We start from the raw sequence: 5936 nt of genomic DNA on the forward strand, positions 1-5936 counted from the left end.
ATAAGAATGGAATGAACATTCAGGTCTATCTCTGTGTTGTCGTTACATCATGGGGAAGTTTTTAACATATAAGGCTTCACAGAGGAGGACAGAAACGCTAGTGTCCTCCTTAGATGTGAAGTAGCTCTGGAATGCCCTCTCCATGCAAATTCATGGAAGCAAATCACCAATCTTCACAGGAGTGCAGTCCAAGCATGAGACTGACCCTCCAGTTTGCCTCAGTAAGAAAGCCTCTTTGCCCAACCCCATCCTCAGTCAAGCTGGTGGGGCATAGGTGGGTGTCTAATTTCCAGTTACTAAACATTTTTCATTTGCAAGCAAACGCTTTTTTTCCCAGGCCTCAGAAGGTAAAAGTTTAGTTCTGGGGAAAAAATATGTCTGCTTTGCTGGCAGTTAAAAAAGTCTGCACAGAGGGGGTAAGAGGGAAAAAATCGATTTCCGCTTGGGTCAGCGGTGTGTGCTGGAGAAAGCCCTTCAGAGCAATGGAGATTAATTTAGCAGAAGAAAGAGGGCAATGCAGGATAGGAGGGAGAGTGTGGGAAGAGCAGGAGAGGACCGGCGCAGGCTGGGGGACAGGCTGGCGCACTCCTTAATAAGACCCCCGCGAGTCCCAGTGAAATTAATCAGTCCCATCGTTAGTGTGCAGATGCAAAAGTGCCAAGTCAGACGCAACCAGGAGGAAGCAGCCAAACGGGTGGTTGGGAAATTGGAAGGCCAGAAAAGTGATGGATTCTGCTAACCCTCCTCCTCTGTTTTTATTTAGCTGCTGTCATTTGGTGTCCCTTAGTGCAAAGCTGAGTTGGAGTCCCACTCTCAGGAAGCTGGTGGGTGTTCCAGGTTGCAAGGGCAGTAGAAGCAGAAGGTGTCCAGCTGCCACAGACCCACAGGGGCTGCAGTTGTTGTGGAATGAGAATTGGGACTTTGGGTTCCACCATGCTAGTCACGGTGCAGACGTCTGTGTTCTGTGGTGGCTGCATCTTCTCTGAAAGTTCTGTGTATCTGAAGATGTGGAAAAGGACTGCTTATGAACCCAGCTGGAACTGAGGCAGACCACCAGGCTACCTAGTTCAGGATCACTTCCACCAACTGGCCGCAGCTCTCCAGAGTTGCAGGCATGACAGGTGCACTCACAACAGGCTCCCATCCTTTGTTTCATGGAGCGGGGCCAGTTGATGATGAAGTCTTCCAAACTGGTCTTCTAATGGTTTTTAGATGCCACTTAGAAACTCTGTGATTTATGCAGGTTTTTGATGGCATAGAGGACCTTCTTTTATTACTGGTTTCAAACGCACTTAATCTGAACAGGCCTTGCTGAGGGAGAGTCAGCCAGGCTTCTGTAAGGGTAAGTCTTGCCTCACGAACCTTATAGAATTCTTTGAAAAGGTCAACAGGCATGTGGATGTGGGAGAACCCGTGGACATTATATATCTGGACTTTCAGAAGGCGTTTGACACGGTCCCTCACCAAAGGCTACTGAAAAAACTCCACAGTCAGGGAATTAGAGGACAGGTCCTCTCATGGACTGAGAACTGGTTGGAAGCCAGGAAGCAGAGAGTGGGTGTCAGTGGGCAATTTTCACAATGGAGAGAGGTGAAAAGTGGTATGCCCCAAGGATCTGTCCTGGGACCGGTGCTTTTCAACCTCTTCATAAATGACCTGGAGACAGGGGTGAGCAGTGAAGTGGCTAAGTTTGCAGACAACACCAAACTTTTCCGAGTGGTAAAGACCAGAAGTGATTGTGAGGAGCTCCAGAAGGATCTCTCCAGACTGGCAGAATGGGCAGCAAAATGGCAGATGCGCTTCAATGTCAGTAAGTGTAAAGTCATGCACATTGGGGCAAAAAATCAAAACTTTAGATATAGGCTGATGGGTTCTGAGCTGTCTGTGACAGATCAGGAGAGAGATCTTGGGGTGGTGGTGGACAGGTCGATGAAAGTATCAACCCAATGTGCGGCAGCAGTGAAGAAGGCCAATTCTATGCTTGGGATCATTAGGAAGGGTATTGAGAACAAAACGGCTAATATTATAATGCCATTGTACAAATCTATGGTAAGGCCACACCTGGAGTATTGTGTCCAGTTCTGGTCGCCACATCTCAAAAAAGACATAGTGGAAATGGAAAAGGTGCAAAAGAGAGCGACTAAGATGATTACGGGGCTGGGGCACCTTCCTTATGAGGAAAGGCTACGGCGTTTGGGCCTCTTCAGCCTAGAAAAGAGGCGCCCAAGGGGGGACATGATTGAGACATACAAAATTATGCAGGGGATGGACAGAGTGGATAGGGAGATGCTCTTTACACTCTCACATAATACCAGAACCAGGGGACATCCACTAAAATTGAGTGTTGGGCGGGTTAGGACAGACAAAAGAAAATATTTCTTTACTCAGCGTGTGGTCGGTCTGTGGAACTCCTTGCCACAGGATGTGGTGCTGGCGTCTAGCCTAGACGCCTTTAAAAGGGGATTGGACAAGTTTCTGGAGGAAAAATCCATTACGGGGTACAAGCCATGATGTGTATGCGCAACCTCCTGATTTTAGAAATGGGTTATGTCAGAATGCCAGATGCAGGGGAGGGCACTAGGATGAGGTCTCTTGTTATCTGGTGTGCCCCCTGGGGCATTTGGTGGGCCGCTGTGAGATACAGGAAGCTGGACCAGATGGGCCTATGGCCTGATCCAGTGGGGCTGTTCTTATGTTCTTATGTTATGTTCTTATGCAGTTGACTGTTCTGGCTGCTGTTTTTTCTCTTTATCCTCCTGATTTTCATAGTTTTGTATATTTGTATGGATCGTATAGTTCAGTAATTATGTTTTAAGCTGTCTTGGAAACTCAGGTAGCAAGACAGGGTGATTCAGAGCTGTAGCTCAGTAGAAGAGGACCTGCTCTGCATGCAGAAGACTCCTGTTTAGTGCCTGGCAGCATCTCAAGCTGGTCCCTGGGGTAGGCCCCTGTCTGAAACCCTAGAGGGGGTGCAAAAGCACGAAGTTCTGCAGGAAGCCTCACCACGGTGTGCAAGCAGCCCCTCCCTCTCCCTCTTGGAGCCATTCCAGGTGGTGAGAGCAAAATGGAGAAATTTGCCTTGACTGCCCCTGCGCTCCATCCTGTATTCACCTGTGTTTTGCTCTCACCACCCAGAATGGCTCTGAAGGGGAGGGGGAGGGGCCCTTTGCACACAGTAGTGAGGCTCTCTGCAGAACTTAGTGCTTTGCACCCCCTCTAGCTACACCACTGCTGCCAGCCAGCACAGGCAAGACTGAGCTGGCTGCCTGGACCCACAGACTGACTGTGTGCAAAGCTGCCTCCTACATCCTTATCTTCCTAAGCAAGACCCCAGGCACATGCCCTTCAAGCACTCTGTACAACTTTGCTGATCCTTGAGGAGTTTGGATGGGGTGGTGGCCCCCCCATTGCCACTGTCAGCGTCCATGGGGTGAAGAAGCTGTGACCCACTGCACACTCTGGCAAGATGGCAGACCTCAAAGGCTGAAGAAGGCGCCCAACTGCCTAAATGGCAAAATCAGGGCTGGGAAAATCTGGAGCAACAGAAGACTCATGCTACAACTGACCTCTGACCTTAGGAGAGACTGACTGCAGGTGTTTTCCACTCCCAACTAAGACCCCCGAGGTACTGCAGCATGTAAAGTCATGCACATTGGGGCAAAAAATCAAAACTTTAGATATAGGCTGATGGGTTCTGAGCTGTCTGTGACAGATCAGGAGAGAGAGCTTGGGGTGGTGGTGGACAGGTCGATGAAAGTGTCGACCCAATGTGCAGCGGCAGTGAAGAAGGCCAATTCTATGCTTGGGATCATTAGGAAGGGTATTGAGAACAAAACGGCTAGTATTATAATGCCGTTGTACAAATCGATGGTAAGGCCACACCTGGAGTATTGTGTCCAGTTCTGGTCGCCGCATCTCAAAAAAGACATAGTGGAAATGGAAAAGGTGCAAAAGAGAGCGACTAAGCTGATTACGGGGCTGGGGCACCTTCCTTATGAGGAAAGGCTACGGCGTTTGGGCCTCTTCAGCCCAGAAAAGAGACGCTTGAGGGGGGACATGATTGAGACATACAAAATTATGCAGGGGATGGACAGAGTGGATAGGGAGATGCTCTTTACACTCTCACATAACACCAGAACCAGGGGACATCCACTAAAATTGAGTGTTGGGCGGGTTAGGACAGACAAAAGAAAATATTTCTTTACTCAGCGCGTGGTCGGTCTGTGGAACTCCTTGCCACAGGATGTGGTGCTGGCGTCTAGCCTAGACGCCTTTAAAAGGGGATTGGACGAGTTTCTGGAGGAAAAATCCATTATGGGGTACAAGCCATGATGAGTATGCGCAACCTCCTGATTTTAGGAATGGGTTAAGTCAGAATGCCAGATGTAGGGGAGGGCACCAGTATGAGGTCTCTTGTTATCTGGTGTGCTCCCTGGGGCATTTGGTGGGCTGCTGTGAGATACAGGAAGCTGGACCAGATGGGCCTATGGCCTGATCCAGTGGGGCTGTTCTTATGTTCTTATGTTCTTATGAACATATTTGTGCCAGATTTTGGCTACTTAGGAGGCTGTAAAGGCAGAATTTACCATCTAGTTATCCTCAAAGACACTACCTTGGAGGAGATCGAGGTGAAGGGGGCGATGAAATAACAAACAACCAACACCCAGAGACCTAACAAGAAAAGAAAAAGGATTTGGGGAAATTGTCACCACTTTGGAGAAAATATGTTTGCAGGCTTTTGAGCCCCTCCTTCAATGTGAATTTTAGTGCATGTCTTTGGAGAATCTGAAACGTTGATCAGAACTGGAAAACAGGATGAGAATTGTGTGGCAAGAGAAACAGAAGTGTCTAAATGTTACAGCAGCAGAGATACTGAGAAGCAGTCTTGCCGAATGTTGGGAGTGTCAACAGGGATGACCCATCTTCATTTGAGTGATGCCATTATACCATCCCTGTGCCCGGCCCTTCACAGAACACCAGAAGACAAATCACAGGGTCCTAACCTGAGAGGTTTGCAGTCCAGATTTTGTTGGGAGGGGGGGGAAGGGGTTAACAACAACAGGAAGAGTAAAAAAATCAAAGGGGTGCAGGAGGAATGGAAAAGGCAAGTAAAAAGAGAGATTTGGCGATTTGGTTCTGTTTGGAGATTTGTATTAAGTGGTCTGGAAAATCTGTCAGTGCAAATTTTGGTGGAGCGTTAGTCAATAAAAGAAATTATTTCCCCATACTGCATTTCCCTCTGTCTGCCTCGCTGAACACTGGTTGGCAACCTTCAGTCTCGAAAGACTATGGTATAAGCCTACAGCACCCGGTATTCCCAGGTGGTCTCCCATCCAAGTACTAACCAGGCCTGACCCTGCTTAGCTTCCAAGATCAGACGAGATCGGGCATGTGCAGGGGAACACTGTGTTTCAGCTAAGGATCACCTTCAACAAACCGAAACTTGGCTGAAGATTCTGTTTGTTTCCTTCCCTCGCATCCCGTGATTCAACGACAGTTGCTGAACCCATCACCATCAGGCAAGGTTACCATTATTTCGCAGGCCTCCATGACGGGGAGAGAGAGGGGAGCCTTGCTCTGAGCACTGCTCCGGCATTCCGTGCTGTGTCATCTCACCCTGCCACGAGGAGGTGCCTGCTGATCCAGCTGAAACCATTGCAAGAGTGTTTTCATCCATAAGGCCCTGTAGGAAATGCTGCTCCTGACATGCTGGTTGTGTCTGGCAAGATTGATGATTTGTATTGAGTCGAGCGACTGCCCGCCCCACTCCCTGCATATCCCAGGCCTCATAATCCCTGCTCTACTGACCATGCTAACCAAAATTAATAAAGATGTTGATCGCTTAAAGGACTCCTCCCGCCCTCCACCAAATCTTTCTGCTGAGTGAAAAAGCATTAAATGCTGCATCGATTCCAGTCGTAACTTGGAAATTACTT

The 5936-nt window shown here is 48.6% G+C and overlaps 1 pseudogene; it reads right to left on the reverse strand.

Annotated features, from left to right (window-relative positions):
* Positions 1–5296: 5296 nt before the first annotated feature.
* On the reverse strand, positions 5297–5412 carry LOC136650166 (5S ribosomal RNA; annotated as a pseudogene).
* Between the last annotated feature and the right edge of the window lie 524 nt (positions 5413–5936).

The sequence above is a fragment of the Tiliqua scincoides genome, chromosome 4 (assembly GCF_035046505.1).
Source record: "Tiliqua scincoides isolate rTilSci1 chromosome 4, rTilSci1.hap2, whole genome shotgun sequence".
Classification (NCBI taxonomy): domain Eukaryota; kingdom Metazoa; phylum Chordata; class Lepidosauria; order Squamata; family Scincidae; genus Tiliqua; species Tiliqua scincoides.